Below are 19,580 nucleotides of genomic sequence, written 5' to 3' on the forward strand. Positions count from 1 at the left end.
TTATATAGACCTGGCAGGCTAGGGGTGCCTTTTCGTACTGCTGGTAGTTCTCTACAGATTGAACCATCAACTTTGTCAAGGGCAAGCCAGCGGTCGACAAAGTACATCAGCTTATCACTGCTATCCTAAGTACAAAGAAGTTTTGATGACACTTTTGCAAGACAGAGAATTAGTAGAGAGGCTAAATAACAATCTCAGAGGTCATGTATTATTCAACAGAACAGATCTAGAATTATGGCCCATTATAGGATTTCAGGGCAATGTATGCTTGTACAAATCATGATTCTCATAATGATCATTATACTTAGTTTGTAGTGGTTTAAGTTAATAAAAAGGAATGCACAATAAAATCAGCAATATCATACATAATCAAGCCTCCAGTCAGGTTTAGAGCCAGAGTTGTCACATTCTAGTCGAATCTTGGTTACTCGGCAAACCTGCCCGGTGCTGATATGGAACTCAGACTCGGCCCCGGAAGTGAATGCCAGAGTCCCAGAGTCTGAAGATGAGAGGAGGAGGGCTGCAGTGTGGCCACTGGTGCCATACATGGTGATTTGAACCTTCCCTGTGGTGGCCGTCCTTTAACCCTCGCTTGTCTTCACAGTCACTGTCCATTGAGCCACCTAATTTAGGATTATTAGTCATAAAATAACTGTTGAATGGCTAGTGAATAAATTCTTATTCCACAATCATGATGGGGGTGCATGATTTATTTTTAATCAAAAGGTGGTGATCTACCTCAAACTCTCAGCTTTGCTTTGTTTTTGGTAATCTTCAGTTGAAATGGTTTTCGAAATAAAAGTTTATAAAGTGTGAACTGGATTTTTTCTTTCCTTTGTTGATGGTTGTTTTTTGTGTTAATGACATCTGAATGTTATTACTTTTATTCACTAAAACATTAGTTTTTAATTCAATCTGAGCATCACAAAAAATTCGAAGAACAGTACACTACAAAATAAAACAACGTATTTAACACAAATACAGCGTATAATCTTTATAAATAACATTCCGAGTCTAGTAAGTACCGATCATTCTAAACAATGTTTGTACCAAATAGTTTAAGCCAAGTACATACCAATGATTCTCAACAAAGTATGTACCAATCATTCTGAGGAGAGGTCTATAAATAATTCACAGCCAAGTACATTCTGAGCCAAGAATGTACTAAACATTCTCAGCCAAGTACTTACCAATCATTCTCAGCATTGTCTCCGTGTGGCAGCAATCGTTGTGCAAGTCCAGCCAGGGGCCGCACAGGAACACGTTGCTTATGTGTGACTTGTCCTCGCTCCTTTCTGTGACAACAACCTTCTCCACAAAGAAGTCAGCCCTGTGTCCCCTATCATTGTGACACAACGAGAGTTGCTCCAGAGTCTCAAGATCCACAACTTCAAACAAATGTGTCCAACTGCAAAATGAGTAATAGCAAAAGCTCGTTAACATTATATAAATTAGAATGCACAATAATCGTGAAGAAAGTTTTGATAACTTTAACTAGAGCGTGGTCTTGTGTTGTGGAGGAAATCAAAGTACAATGAAGCCTACTTGTCCGGCTTAGTGAGAACTAACCAAACTCACATGCGCCCAGGCTGGGAACCACTGCGCTAACTGGACATCTTGGAAACACATACTAAGAACATGCTAGGTCAGATTTGAACATAAAGTGACTGGTTGTCACCCTAGTCAACACATAAAAGGGACATACTAGGCCAGAGAGGAATACATAGTGACCTCCGGATACTGGCTTTTGCTCTAGTCAACACATAATAGGGACATACTAGGTCAGAGGAGAAAACACAGTCACCTCCGGATACTGGTTGTCGCTAAAGGAGACACATAATAGGAACATACTAGGTCAGAGAGGAATACATAGTCACCTCCAGATATTGGCTGTCTCCTTAGTCGACACATTAAAGGGACAAATTAGGTCAGAGCTGGATACATAGTGACCTCCTGATACTGATTGTTGCACAAGGAGACACATTATAGGGACATACTAGGTCAGAGATGAATACATATAGTGACCTCCGGATACTTGTTGTCAGCCTAGTAGACACATTATAGGGACATACTTGGTCAGAGATGAATACATGGTGACCTCCGGATACTTGTTGTTGTCCAAGGAGACACTTAGAAGGGACATACAATGTCAGACCTGAATACATAGTGACCTCCGGATACAGGTTGTCGCCCTAGCAGACACATTATAAGGACATACTAGGTCAGAGATGGATTATGGATACATAGGGACCTCCAGACACTGGTTGTCGCCCAAGTAGACACATAATAGGGACATACTAGCTCAGAGATGAATACATAGTGACCTCCGAATACTGGTTGTCGCCCCAGTCAACACATTATAGAGACAAACTAGGACAGAGCTGGATACATAGTGACCTCCGGTTACTGGTTGTCGCCCAAGGCGACACATAATAGGGAGATACTTTGTCAGAGATAAATACATAGTGACCTCCGGATACTGGTTGTCGCCCTAGTAGACACATTATAGGGTCATACTAGGTCAGAGATGAATACATAAGGACCTCTGGCTACCAGACACATAATAGGGACATACAAGGCTATATAGAATCAAGAATTTGCGCAAGCCCGTAAGACATTTTACAAGTGCAGGGGTTGCTGACTTATGTTAATTAACAAGTGCGGGAGTTGCTGGCTTATGTTAATTTTGACCACTTGTCGTCCTAGCAAACGCATAAAAGGAACACACTAGAACTGTACGATCTAGACCTGAGCTCAACATAAAGTGACCTCCTATAATATTGCTATACACTTTTACAGACAAAATAAGTTAATATTAGTTTGCCATGAATTGTCAAAACGATGAATTAAGATGACAATTAATATTAATTGGCGCCGCACTGAAGTGCGCGCCTATTATGGAATGGGAATTTATTTTAGTTAGTGGTAGGAGCGGTTTTTAAGTTGGTTGACAGTTGGGTTTTACTGTTATTTTATAATAATTAAAAAAAGCAAATGGATGGCTATTGCATGGGTGTTAAAATGCTATTTATGGTTGAATAGATAGTCTTCAATTTATCTTTAAAACATTATTTCGGAAGAACGACAAATAAGTATAATAACTGTTCCCGATTCGTTGACGTTTTCCGATTGGTTACCTGAAATATCTGAAATATCATGTGCCGGAAATGTAAAATGTGTGGACCGGTAATTATGTGAATGGGAATAATTATGTTTTATGTTGTTTTGTTATGTTTACTGCATTGATAAACCATGAGGTAATCTTTTTTCTTTAATCTCATCGATATTGGAATTAAATGTTCACCTAAATTTATTTGTTAATGTGTTGAAGGTGACATTTGTAAAATTTTATTACGATTGTCCCCGATTTGTAACACATACCGGATGTTGCTATTTTTAGAACCAGGAGGTATTTCCCCGCTATTCATAGGTCAATATTGGAATTTCTACATCGTAGTAGTTGGAAACTCGGGTGATGTTTTTATCATGAATATACGTTTAAAATAAGTAAACACTAAAAGTGCATACTGACAGTTGATTACGATACACCTAACAATTTGAGTCATTACAGTAAAACATGGATTATAAGTGAATTATACGCGTAGGAGAAGATTTTCTGTCGAAAAAAAACGAATGTCAACAATCGGCATGGAACTGGGATATTCGTATCAAAGGGCTATGTATGTAAGTATCTTTGAGTAGTTTTGTACGTTGATGTGTTCAAAAATGTTTGTTTTTTTAATTTATCTTTGGAATTCTTAAATCATTTATATTTGCTAAATGTTAAGACAGCGTGTTAATATTTGTACATACATGTACTATAATTATATATTATTATAAATATACATATACATCTACTTATGCACCAGTCAATTGTAACCACGCCCCCCCCCCCCCGGTAAGGGGAATAGCCGGGACTTTGACTTTCGGTCCAGCCAACCCCAGGTAAAATCCTCCTCCTGCGAGGACGAACTGATGGTCAAATCCCTGCCATATGCCCTCGCACCCCAGGGAGCCTAGGTGAGGCATATTCCCCGCTATATTTTGCTCGAAGACAAAACCACCGCATTCACCCGGCACTGCAGGGCCACCTGTAAGGTAAAAACACGGCTCGTTTCCCCGGCTATCCCCGGACCTGGGGTGCCATGGTTACAATTGACTGGTGCATTATGTATATGTTTCATATTTTTAAATGTACTTATGCACATTATTTATGTATATGATATGAGTATGTAATCTTTTATTTGATTGTTTTATCTTAGAAAAATATTAGACTTAAAATTTTGTTTAAAAATGATGTGTTTTGGTATGTGACCTATTTTTAACATACCATAATACATGAACATACCCATTATTTGTTTACAAACTGCATATTTTCAAATAAACCTGTAAGAAAAGACGTACATGGTTTCGGGCTGGAAGCCACGACAGCTTTGACACTAGCGACATTCATTTGCTTGGTGTAGGTCTCGTTAAAACCCCGTACTGTTGTGAATCATTATCAACCATAATGCACAACAACTACACATTTGTGCCTACCAACTTACTCTTGGCTAACACGGATATTAGTACAGAATGTATAATTGATACATGTGCATTTGTCTTTCACAGTTGTATTTTCTGCCGGTTGATAATCAGAAGTCTAATTTATTTCAGGTAGGAAGATGACTGAATATTACTAAGTCAACAAATTGGGGTTATGAAGAATTCCAGCCTGCATTAAATACTATGTTGGATCATTGGGACATCCATGTCATCCACAAGGCAGTCACATCTGATAGAGATGATGTGAGTATTTCATATAAAACATATTTGAGTTGATGTTTGTTGTTTTATAAACTCACTGTATTCAATAATCAAGTGGTGGTGCTGGTGGTGGTGGTGATGATGATGATGATGATGATGATGATGAATTTTATTGATAAATTTAGTAATTTTCTTTATATATTATCTACATGTTTGTATCAGCTTGTTGTTGTTTTTTTATATAATGTCGAGAAATATTAAACTGTTTATATTTTATTTTGTATATGTATGGCAGTATTATTATCGATACTAATAAGTTAGAAAGCTTTAAAGTACATTTTTTTTCCTTTACAGCACTAAACATTCTAGATGGGTAAAGAACCTGAAGGGGCATGAAAACCAAATCAGCATTGACTCAGCATTGAGTAATTATCATCTGTGCACACACTACAAGTACAAACGCATGGGAACAGACCAAGCTTCAAATGTTGAAGAGTGCAAATTAGTTGAGAACTTTCACTCTGACATTTTTGGAGGGGCATTACCGCCTACATGTACATAGTGTTCTTGTTTCTTTACATATTTAAATTTGAAAGTACATTCATTGTTTTTAAATCTGAATTCTGAGTAAGTATCATACGTAAAATTCATTTCTTTGAATGATTACATTTTATGAAAAAGTCCAATAAAGCTTTTTTTTTTTTTTTTTTTCAAGAAAAGGGTTGATTTTTAAGCATTTTATTAGCTATAGAAATGTATGGTTACAGGACATTATGTATATTTTCTTCAATTGAACGGTAAACTATCATAAATTGTCTTTTAAATTGTTCATTAGACATCATAGAAAATATTTAAAATGATTTCAGCAGGTTGTCTTATTATTAATTATTTTTTATGAATTTATAAAACTGCTTTATATTTTCAAACATCGAAATACTGCTCTGTTCAGAAGACTCACAAGATCAATCAAAATTATTTTTTTGCATGTGTATCAATAATGCTGTTCGGTTGAACTTATGTTTTCTGTTAACTGAAGTGTATTTCACCAGAAACTGTTGTGTTTATTTCATAAGCTCTGATAATGTAAAACAAATCAAATATAGAGAAAATATTTACTTGTCGCTCTTTGTAGCCCTTGGAGTTTGGGGTTGGGTGTAATGAAATTTAAATTACTTTATTAATTCACGGTAAATTATCTTCAAAATTTGGATTAAAGTCCCATAGTGTACCATGATAATAACTATGTTGTCGGTGAAAGCTTTTATTAAAGTGTGTATTACTAATACCTTAATTCAGTTTAAATAATTATGGCCTTTAATGACTTTTGTTTTCATATAGATTTCCTGTTATATTGAGCTTTGTCAATTTTTTGTTGTTTTGTATTATGTACAATTACTACTTCTATTTCCTAACTTAAAAAAGTGTCTCATTTGTCAAATTGAATTGGTACATATTTCATATAAAGTGAAAAAAACACACACTATTTTTAAAGATGCACTCTTACTCCCAAACAAGACTGATCACAATTAATATTATTGTTTTGATTTTTCAAAATGGGTTGATAGATGTCAACAACAATGTTTCTAATGAAGGATTTTGAGTTCAATTTGCTAATAAGAATGAACATAAAACATGGTATTTCTGGCTTGTGATACTATAGTAGACCACAGTAAATATTTTAGCAATCACCAATCATTTAATATTTGTCATGATTTCTGCTATTATAAACAGGGTCACAAGCTTGTTATAAATCAGTAAACAATATTTCAGTAAATACATTATTTAGTAAGTAGTTATTGTTTTATCAGTCAATTTGATGTGTGTTATAAATACAATTATATCAAATATGTATTGATTTCAAATAAGAGTTTCATTTTAAAGATGCTCATTTAAAGATAATGAACAGACACACAAAAACTAGACACATTTGATACTAATTGTATGAATGATTATTGTTTAGGTGACCTCTGATTTGTTTTGGAGATATTCATAAATGGGTGTTATTCTTTGTTGTCTTCAGTTTCTTATACATTTAAGGATTTTTATAATTGCTTTTCTGGTATATATTAATTTAATGCAACTGAAAACACACTTTAAAGTAGACACATTTGATACTAATGATATAAATGATTATTGTTTACATGTACTCTGATTTGTTATGAAGATATTCATAAAGGGGTGTTCTTCATGTTATTATACATTTTGGACTTGATTTCGTATTGCTTTTCTGGTATATATTCATTTAATGCACAAAGAAATTATTATAAGTGTTCAGTATCACTTTCACACATTGTTTACTATTATTTTGTGCATATTTGGCCTATTTATGCTTATATGTGCATTGTTGCATTTCAAAACCTTTGTGAAAAATAAAAACAGTATTATTTCTTTCATACATAGTCTGATACATATTCAGTTTGTATGCATTATTTTTATCATATTTGAAAAATTTGCCATTGTCCTATAAGACACATGCTATTTTTGTGTTAATATCACTATCAACTAAAAACATCCATTTTCAACTCTTCTTTACCATGTAAATGGAGAAGTTAACATTATAACTCCATTGACCAGTTTTTTATGCAATTTGTCCAATTTCATACATTTTAGTATTATTAAACAGCTTAAAAAACAACTTCAAGGCATGTTATGTTATAAATGCATTTCATCTAGTAAACAATGTTCTCTTTTTATACAACAGTTCAATAATTATGTTCTATTTATGTTTGTAACTTTCAGACGAAATGATAATGTTTATTAAAGTTCTACATTTTTTTTTATTTCATGTCACTTCTTCATGATGAATTCCCCATATAATCAGGAAACTTATTCTTCCCTTCAAGTTATCATTCCAGCATGGTGACTTTGCCCCCTCCCCCTAAATGATTAGAACTGCAGTGTACAAGAACAATAATTCTATTTCAGCGAATTGCAAGAGTTATTCCCTTTGTTCCTTTTCCTGTCCGTAGCATAACAAGAAAAGTACTTTTTGGAATTTCATTAAACATCATTCAATAGTAAAGCACAATGACTATAGCTGTATTTCAGCTAATTACAGAATTATTGCTCTTTGCATCTTTTTCTTGACCAGAGCATTACTTTCAAAATAGTCATGGTATTGAAATAAAACTTGGTATATGGATAGGTGGCAATGACAAATAGTACAGTGCACAAGCACCCTAATTCTGCCGTGTTCATTAATGTACCACACCCCTAATGAAATGTTCAACTTAAAACTCTTCAATTCCAATGCTTTAGCCTATGTTGTTAAGCAGAATACTACAAATATTTTGAGAATTTCATGGATGCGGTTCGATGCATCCGCAGATATAGCGGAATCTCCAGCGTATTTAATGTTGAACCACAGCGGATATCCTGGAACCTGAAATAATAGTAGACACTATTCAAATACAGAAATATGAGAAATACTTTTAACAGAATCAAACTTTAGAAGATGAATATGTAATAAACATGCCCCAAAACATTAAAAGTCATTTTAATGGATATATTCCTTCCTGGTGAATATTTATTTCAGTTGCATATATTTACAAGTGATTCATTTTCAGCACATATTTATTATTTATGTCTCTGCATTATATTATTTTCAAATATTAAACAGATCTTTTCTAAAAACAAACATTTTGTTAACTGTTGTAATTTAAAGCAAACATCTAATATTATGAAAGTTTTATTCAGCAAAAAGATTTCAATATGATTTCTTAAAGGAGTATTTATTCAAGTTCTTATAGCTTAATACCTGCACCAAATCATGCATAAAGTTAAGCACAACCAGATTTCTTCACGATCTTTGCATTTTAAACAAATGAGCCGAATACCAGCTCCACTGTTTGTTCTCTTATAACAATGTGTCATATCATCAACAACTGCTAAAACAGCTTCCAAATTGTTGGTGATTTAACTTTAAATGTGTATCAACTATCAATTTAAACGACAATTGCAACATCCTCAAACAACCTGTGATACAACTTGTTCCATGATAGTAACAACAACCACAACAAACGCAACAGCAAAGTCAACCACTAAACTACCTGTGATATTACTTGGCCTATGTACCATACTGTGCTGTCATTTTCTTTAAATGCATGTTGCACCTTTCTGCCAAGAATCACAACAGGTTCTGTGTTATCAATTGGAATGGTCTGAGCTCTTACAACCAGAGATTTGAGATTTCCAGATAGTTCTTGCACGGAAAGGTTTACTCTTTTATCTCCAGCTTTTTTAGTGAAGTTAAAGATATCTGGTGGTCCAGTTTGCTTTAATACATTCTTACGAAAATTTAACTGTGTCTTTAAAGCAATAAACTTATCCTTCTGTGTAGAAATTCTTTTTAATCCACTTTCAACCTCCGCAGTGGTCTGCCAAAGGCTCCAGACCTGTATTTCATTGACTAGCTTCTCGAGTTTTTCTATTTGCCTTTGTTTAGCCAGTTCAGCAGCATCAAGCCTTTCCTGTGTTCTTCTCTTTGTTTCCTGTTCTATTTGCAGCTGACGCTTTTTGAAGTCTTGTCTTAATCTTTTAACATTCTTTCTGGCACTGTTACATAATTTGTCACGCTCATCTTTCTCCTTGTTGATCAACCAATGTTAAATAAATTTTCAGATGATTTAACAAAAGATGTTAATGTCTGCATGCCTTTTTCATCTCTGAGGATCCTCTGCGAAAAAAACACAAAGCTTCTACCTATTACATTGATTAACATGCTCATGCAACAGGGACACATCAATGCACTGAGGTCTATTGAGTTAAAACATCTTGTTTCTGGTCACCCTTTCAATTATTGATATTATGAACCACTATAAATTACTAATACACAGCTTTTTAGAAGTGTGTCAAGACAATTCAATGTTTTTTTCATCGGAATAGAAAATATTGCATCAGTGACCACTTAAAAAATATACTGTTATGGACTATCATAAAATGCAAATATTCAAGTCAAAAATAATGGTTTTTATCCCTTACCATCTTGACCAGAAACAAATGTAGTATTAACAGATTTAGGTACTTCATATTATAAATGACTGTTATTAACTTGCAAAAGCAGGTAAGGTAAGGACAAGCAGAGTTCAAAACACCAAAGATATTGTTTTGTTAGTATATATATATATGATTGTTAGTTTATATAAAATGACTTCATTCATGTTAGTATATAAACTACTTTCTTGCATACCGGACGTGTGTTTCCGGTCATGTGACCGGTGCTAGAAAAAACTCATCTTACACCCCCATGTAAGATGAGTCACGCGCAACAACGCGCCACTTCTTATTTCTTTTATTGTATGGCTTATGAAAAGTATATTATGCAATTTCTATAAAGCGGAATAAAAAAATAAGTATACAATACTTTTAATTAAAATTGAAAATAAAAAATTGTAAAAGCGCGATATTTAAAAGGAACTATTTGACGTCGATAGTGATTTAAAATCACTGCGCTTTATGACGTTAGTACACAACGTCGCACTCGCTTTTTGGTGAAATGTACAAAAGTGTGTTTTCTACGTCAATTTTTCCACAAATTCATATTTTTAAGTATGCAAGAAAAGATATCAATCATGTTTTTCCGGTCCGGATCGAAAAGTCCGACCCTCGGGCACGCTGCGTGACCGGTAACGAGGCAAGCCTCCTTACCAGCTTACGCGCGTGCCCTCGGGTCGGATTTTTCTATCTGTACCGGAAACGCATGATAGATTCTATAAAGTTAAATAGTTACATTTTACAACCCTCAATAATGTACCACAGAGATCTAATTAAATTGTATTTTATAACTTAAATAGTATGCATAATTTATTTTTAATATTCAAATTTCACTCAACAGGTCAGTAAAATTGAAGATTGTCAACGACAATTATCAACTTGAATGATAATATAATTCATTTTTCACTATCTGGATGGGGTACACTTTTGACCCATATTACGAAAATAATTTCAAAGCTAGCCTAAATAAGGTTTTCTCTCAATTTCACTTACAAGGCTATTGGTACTGGCTTGTATGTCTGACTCGTCCTGGTAGGTGCACTTTCGTTTCCTACATCTGAACACGGGGCTTTCCTATAATATAAGCATGTTAAGGGTTACCGGAAGCAAACTTTTTTTTGTAAGCCTTACTCATTATCAAGATAATTTTTAAAATTGTTTAAAATTTGGAATGCATTACAAATAAAGTTCACCCTGGAGTTTATGAATTGATCATTAAACAGTCATCTGAGTGGTTACAAAAGAGCTTCAACTCTTTCTACAGGTTTGATTCCCAGTTTCAGCATTCGAGAGTGGTCACGACATTCACTTAACTTTACCAGTTGATCAGACCATGCTTGCAAACAAGAGCAGTTTTATGTGAGATTTATTCTCTTGTTTTTTATTAATAAAGTATGCAATAAAATCCTTAAGTATATACATACTGGACAAGTGGTTCCAGGGAGTTTTCAAGATTAAGACAAGCAGCTGGGCTTTCTACACCGTCAGAAAACAAATCCTGACTGAGCGGATTGATAGTACTTGTATCACTGTCACTGTCTATCACAACAACCTCTTCAGGATCAGCCATGTGACATAACACTGTAAATCAAAAGTACATATGAACCATGTATAATCAAGATAACAATACACAGCTTTAAACTCCTCCTCTTACCAAACTAATTTCTTAGATTATCATGATGTCACAGAAATTATTAAAATACATCAAAACTTCAACAGTTAAAAAGTATTTTTTTATCAATGTCATGTTGTGGAGAAAGAAACAAATGTTTTACCATTTGCAATTTCAAAAAGACTTATAAAACATGCACTCGTGTGTATAATGCATTATAAATATAGTCAGACACTCGCTTAATACATGAAATGCAAATTATCCGAATTTGTTTTCTGAGTTTCACGTAAATTCGGACACACGACAGACATTTCAATTATCTGTGCATTTTTTGTTATAATCACACACTGGCGTTAAAGAATGAAACAAAAATGATCAAATATAACTTACATCGTGCACTAGAGATGATAATTATTCCTCAAATAAACGATGGTTGGCTTGTTTAGTATAAACGTCTGCCCTATCTTCTCACTTTACAGAAAACAAAATTCTTTACGACCTCCAACATGGGTTCCGAGAACGGTGTTCTTGTGAAACGCAGCTTCTTCAATTGACAGACTTTCTTGTTAATAATCTGGCAAAAGGGAAACAGACAGATCTGATATTGCTAGACTTTTCGAAAGCTTTCGATAAAGTTAACCATCTTAAACTTCTATATACACTTCAGGAACATGGTGTTTCATCCCAGATTCTTAATTGGACTAGATCTTTTCTTATTGGTAGAAACCAAACAGTTGTCCTAGAGGGCGATCAATCTAGAGCAGTACCAGTCACTTCAGGTGTGCCCCAAGGCTCTGTCCTTGGGCCCCTCTGCTTTCTGATCTATATAAATACACTTCCCCTTACAGTACAATCCCAAATACGACTTTTTGCCGATGATACGGCAGTTTATCTTACAATAAATTCACTGTCTGACTCTCAAATGCTTCAGGAAGATCTGGCATGTATGGAACAATGGGAGAGAGATTGGGACATGGAGTTCAACCCCTCTAAATGTCAAGTACTCCACATCACCAAAAACAAAAAAGTCATTAAGCACAATTACATACTCCATGGTCAAACACTCCAATCTGTCCCCTGTGCAAAATATCTCGGCTTAGACCTTTCATCAGATATTTCATACAACTCCCACATTACAAGAATAACAGCAACAGCCAATAAGACCTTGGGCTTTCTTAAGCGTAACATTACCACAAGAAATGAATCTGTGAAAGCTATGGCTTACAAAACCCTAGTTCGCCCGCAAGTTGAATATGCATCAACAGTCTGGAGCCCCTACACACAGTCAAATAAAAATAAAATCGAAATGGTCCAGCGAAGAGCCATCCGCTGGGTTAAATACAACTATTCCCCTCTTGCAAGTGTTACTGAGATGCAAAACAGCCTTGGCTGGCGGTCACTCGAATATCGCAGAAATGACATGCGGCTCATCATGTTCTTCAAAATCTTACACAACATCGTGGCCATTAACCTTCCACCCTATATCCAGAAGCCTGTCAGACTTAGCCGGCACGTTCATCCCCATAGCTTTCAGCAAATCCAAGTCCAATCCGATTATCAAAAGTGGTCCTTTTACCCCCATAGCATAGTTCTTTGGAATAGCCTACCCGTCAATGTAGCAACTCTGCCAGCAACAGAACTTGATAGGTTCAAACAGGCAGTGTCAAGCTTACAATATTAGTTTTACGTACTATCATATTTTACTTTTTAAAAATGTTCTCACGACTAACATGTTTTAACCATGACTGGATTTTGTTTTTCTATTCCATGTCTCACAATGTTATCTTTTATTTCTTTCTTTCACTTTACTAACAGTCCGACGCGCACCTGCCAGTAATACTCGAAAGAGGGGTTCGGCAGTATTCAAAGATAGATAGATATAACTACGACTGCCGGAAGTAAATAAAAGAGCGAAAAATTACCTCCCCTGGCACCGATCACAATGAGAAAAAAATCGCGGGTGTACAGGGGCAATTCACATCAAAAGCGCTGAGAAGCGCTAATACTTATGTATAAAATATTTATGTCATTTTTTTATAAAATGCTTAAATATTCTATATATCAGTTTGCAAAAGATTGCTGTTTATTCTAAGTTCGGAAGAAATGTGCCGAAAGTTGACGAAATACTGAAGTAAATTTCCGAAGTTGCAACGTCATAAAATGTGGAAAGCAGACCACTTCTAAGTACCCTTGTGCCCCCTTATTAAGTTTCAACAAATTTTGAAACAAGGGATTTAATTGGTTAACAAAAAATAATCATCCAAGAAACCCCCCATCCAGAGTCTGCGAAACATCTTGGCGTCCATTTTACATTCATTACGCAACATCCGATATGTTAAATGACGAAAGTCAGCCAGATTAACAACAATATACATAACAAATAGTATTTTAAAATGTTAATTTAACTTTTAACTTGCCGAATCTAAAGTTTATATTACGAAATAGTTATCCCAATATAATGAGAATTTGTTTTTATATGGTCACTTTATCATTGTGACAGATACATTCTGCGCAAGTGCGTAAACGTTTGTCCTGGCTATCAACATATAACAAATGCATAAACTATTAAACGGCGCCCTTTGATGCTTTGCATCAATGGTCTTTCTTGTAATAAGTATTAAATAAAGCGCTCGACGACATGCTTTACTGTTTACATTATGGATTAATACCTCGAATTTATATTACAATGCCATTGATGATTAGTCTCATCAGTCGATTCGGTAGCCATTTTGATTTTGTGACGTTTGCAGCACGTCACACGAACAACTGCCCTTGACTCCGCCTCGGTTAAGTCTAAAGAACATCCAGTATATTGCGAAGGCGTGTCGTAGGCGCGGCTTATTATTTACGCCACTCGTGTTACTAATTCCCGGTGGTGTCTATATAACATCCGATATTGTGCGAAAATGACACGCCTACAAATTTAAATATGTAAATGAGGCGGCGGCTACGTGCCACTAAGTTTATTACATAGGTTATGTTAGACTATACTTAATGTTATTTAGAATATTGATCATTCGGTGTCGTTAATTTTTATTTTTATGTTTTTGTAACCTGACCATGACCACAATGTATATATGGGTATTAACTAGATTAATAAATAACTAGAGAATGACGTTATCAGAATAGATTATTTGGAAACAAACATAATAAGTATTTAGTTGTTTCAGCGCGAGGTTGTTTTTCTGAAATGCATTTTGTGAAAAGGGTTTTTAAACAAAGTTACTTTGAAATAAATTATGAATCAGTAATGGGCAATGCTTTCGACACAATCTATATACCGGGGTATTACTAATGATATAATATCCGCACCGATTCTTACCGGCGTCTTTCTGTAAACCCATATACTAATGATATGGGGATCGCAATATATCGGATGTTCCCTAAGAATACTCCCGCGACTCTCTGTTAACCCATATACTAGGCATATAGCAATAGCAATATATCGGATGTTTCTTAATAATACTCCCCGCGTCTCTCTGTCAACCCATATACTAGGCATATAGGGATCGCAATATATCGGATGTTCCCTAATAATACTCCCCGCGTCTCTCGGTAAACCCATATACTAGGCATATAAGGATCGCAATATACCGGATGTTCCTTAAGAATACTCCCCGCGTCTCACTGTAAACCCATATACTAGGCATATAGGAATCGCAATATAACGGATGTTCCTTAGGAATACTCCCCGCGTCTCTCTGTCAACCCATATACTAGGCATATAAGGATCGCAATATACCGGATGTTCCTTAAGAATACTCCCCGCGTCTCCCTGTAAACCCATATACTAGGCATATAGGAATCGCAATATATCGGATGTTCCTTAGGAATACTCCCCGCATCTCTCAGTCAACCCATGTACTAGGCATATAGGAATCGCAATATATCGGATGTTCCCTAGGAATACTACCCGCGTCTCTCAGTCAACCCATATACTAAGCATATAGGAATCGCAATATATCGGATGTTCCCTAGGAATACTCCCCGCGTCTCTCAGTCAACCCATATACTAGGCATATAGGAATCGCAATATACCGGATGTTCCCTAGGAATACTCCCCGCGTCTCTCAGTCAACCCATATACTAGGCATATAGGAATCGCAATATACCGGATGTTCCCTAGGAATACTCCCCGCGTCTCCCTGTAAACCCATATACTAGGCATATAGGAATCGCAATATATCGGATGTTCCTTAAGAATACTTCCCGCATCTCTCAGTCAACCCATATACTAGGCATATAAGGATCGCAATATATCGGATGTTCCTTAAGAGTACTCCCCGCGTCTCCCTGTAAACCCATATACTAGGCATAAAGGAATCGCAATATATCGGATGTTCCTTAAGAATACTCCCCGCGTCTCCCTGTAAACCCATATACTAGGCATATAGGGATCGCAATATACCGGATGTTACCTAACAACACTTCCCGCATCTCTCAGTCAACCCATATACTAGGCATATAAGGATCGCAATATACCGGATGTTCCCTAACAACACTTCCCGCGTCTCTCAGTCAACCCATATACTAGGCATATAAGGATCGCAATATACCGGATGTTCTCTAACAACACTTCCCGCATCTCTCAGTCATCCCATATACTAGGCAAATAAGGATCGCAATATATTGGATGTTCCCTAATAATACTCCCCGCGTCTCTCGGTAAACCCATATACAAGGCATATAAGGATCGCAATATACCGGATGTTCCTTAGGAATACTTCCCGCGTCTCTCTGTCAACCCATATACTAGGCATAAAGGAATTGCAATATATCGGATGTTCCTTAGGAATACTCTCCGCGTCTCTCAGTCAACCTATGTACTAGGCATATAAGGATCGCAATATATCGGATGTTCCTTAAGAATACTCCCCGCGTCTCTCAGTCAACCCATATACTAGGCATATAGGAATCGCAATATATCGGATGTTCCCTAGGAATACTCCCCGCGTCTCTCAGTCAACCCATATACTAGGCATATAGGAATCGCAATATACCGGATGTTCCCTAACAACACTCCCCGCGTCTCCCTGTAAACCCATATATTAGGCATATAGGAATCGCAATATATCGGATGTTCCCTAGGAATACTCCCCGCGTCTCTCAGTCAACCCATGTACTAGGCATATAGGAATCGCAATATATCGGATGTTCCCTAGGAATACTCCCCGCGTCTCTCAGTCAACCCATATACTAAGCATATAGGAATCGCAATATATCGGATGTTCCCTAGGAATACTCCCCGCGTCTCTCAGTCAACCCATATACTAGGCATATAGGAATCGCAATATACCGGATGATCCCTAGGAATACTCCCCGCGTCTCCCTGTAAACCCATATACTAGGCATAAAGGAATCGCAATATATCGGATGTTCCTTAAGAATACTCCCCGCGTCTCCCTGTAAACCCATATACTAGGCATATAGGAATCGCAATATATCGGATGTTCCTTAACAATACTTCCCGCATCTCTCAGTCAACCCATATACTAGGCATATAAGAATCGCAATATATCGGATGTTCCTTAAGAGTACTCCCCGCGTCTCCCTGTAAACCCATATACTAGGCATATAGGAATCGCAATATATCGGATGTTCCTTAAGAATACTCCCCGCGTCTCCCTGTAAACCCATATACTAGGCATATAGGGATCGCAATATACCGGATGTTCCCTAACAACACTTCCCGCATCTCTCAGTCAACCCATATACCAGTTATATAAGGATCGCAATATACCGGATGTTCTCTAACAACACTTCCCGCATCTCTCAGTCAACCCATATACTAGGCAAATAAGGATCGCAATATATTGGATGTTCCCTAATAATACTCCCCGCGTCTCTCGGTAAACCCCTATACAAGGCATATAGGGATCGCAATATACCGGATGTTCCTTAGGAATACTTCCCGCGTCTCTCTGTCAACCCATATACTAGGCATAAAGGAATTGCAATATATCGGATGTTCCTTAGGAATACTCTCCGCGTCTCTCAGTCAACCTATGTACTAGGCATATAGGAATCGCAATATATCGGATGTTCCCTAATAATACTCCCGCATCTCTCAGTCAACCAATATACTAGGCATATAAGGATCGCAATATATCGGATGTTCCTTAGGAATACTTCCCGCGTCTCTCTGTCAACCCATATACTAGGCATAAAGGAATCGCAATATATCGGATGTTCCTTAGGAATACTCTCCGCGTCTCTCAGTCAACCTATGCACTAGGCATATAGGAATCGCAATATATCGGATGTTCCCTAATAATACTCCCGCATCTCTTAGTCAACTAATATACTAGGCATATAAGGATCGCAATATATCGGATGTTCCTTAGGAATACTTCCCGCGTCTCCCTGTAAACCTATATACTAGGCATATAAGGATCGCAATATACCGGATGTTCCTTAAGAATATTCCCCGCGTCTCTCAGTCAACCCATATACTAGGCATATAGGAATCGCAATATATCGGATGTTCCCTAGGAATACTCCCCGCGTCTCTCAGTCAACCCATATACTAGGCATATAGGAATCGCAATATATCGGATGTTCCTTAAGAGTACTCCCCGCGTCTCCCTGTAAACCCATATACTAGGCATATAGGAATCGCAATATATCGGATGTTCCTTAATAATACTCCCCGCATCTCTCAGTCAACCCATATACTAGGCATATAAGGATCGCAATATATCGGATGTTCCTTAAGAATACTCCCCGCGTCTCCCTGTAAACCCATATACTAGGCATATAGGAATCGCAATATACCGGATTTTCCCTAACAACACTTCCCACATCTCTCAGTCAACCCATAAAATAGGCATATAAGGATCGCAATATACCGGATGTTCTTTAAGAATACTCCCCGCATCTCTCAGTCAACCCATATACTAGGCATAAAGGAATCGCAATATATCGGATGTTCCTTAAGAATGCTCCCCGCATCTCTCAGTCAACCCATATACTAGGCATATAGGAATAGCAATATACCGGATGCTCCCTAACAACACTCCCATAAACTAGGCATATAAGGATCGCAATATACCGGATGTTCCTTAGAAACCTCCACGGTGCTCTGTCAAACTGTATACTTAGCACATAGGGATCCCTCAACCCCTATCAAGAGCACAGCTGCGCTTGCTTACCGACAAGTACTAGAGCGTTGGTGATTATTTCTAAGCAACTTTCGTCATAAGATAAATATACAGAAAGTGACCCAATCAAGTCTCCTACTTGTATCAGAAAAAAATAAAAACGAGTGAACATGTTTATTTACCAAGAAGCATTTCTATAACGTTTAGAACCAAGTATAGAATATAAAATAGTTAATTCTTCTTTTTGATACACATACTGAATTACCATTTACATACATTCATATTACAATAAAATATATTCTTAGACATGCATGTTGAAATATGCACTCTTATGAAGAGGAAATAATTCACAAACTTAACGAGTTCAATATATTCTCCACAAGAGTTATCCTTATAAATACATGTAAATAAACGTTTTCTTAAATATCAATGTATCGCATGAGTCATAAGTGAACAAACCATCATCGGTGATGTGGATGTCTACAAAGCAAGTTTTACTGGTGACACATTAATATACACACTCATACCTTACTTTCAGTGTGAAATTTAACAGTGTATTTATTACTTATGGTCTCATCAACTATACAATGACAAAACAGAAAATGCGATACAACTGAAAAGTTTCACTATGACACATGTATGTGTTCAAATGCTAAAATTTAATCCGGTATTTCCCCGGTGTTTATCCTGATATAAAATACTTGGTACATAGTTGTGCACAATTACAGTGAATTATATCTTAATGGCTGTCTGTTATCAACAATATAATCACTTAAGATTGTGATAAAATATTAAGTATTGCCATCACACTCCATGGCCTCATTTACAATAACCCAGCCAACATTGCCCTGTTACTGGTACTCTCTGCCTCCTTCAGTCTTGAATCCACCTCCTGATAACCGACAGCAGAGTGCTGAAATTGAGAAGTGCTTAACATTGATGACTGGAAATGTCCGACTTCTTCACGCCAATACTATGACATATCATATTGGATGTTATATAGACACAACCATACTATAACATTTAACATAGGTCAGACCTTAATGATCTAGAATATTCATAGAGATCATTCCTTTGGATCATTTATAACCAAAGACATTTTTAAGAAATTAATGAGTATTTGAGTTGGA

Source organism: Mya arenaria, chromosome 14 (genome assembly GCF_026914265.1).
Source record: "Mya arenaria isolate MELC-2E11 chromosome 14, ASM2691426v1".
In the NCBI taxonomy this organism is placed as follows: domain Eukaryota; kingdom Metazoa; phylum Mollusca; class Bivalvia; order Myida; family Myidae; genus Mya; species Mya arenaria.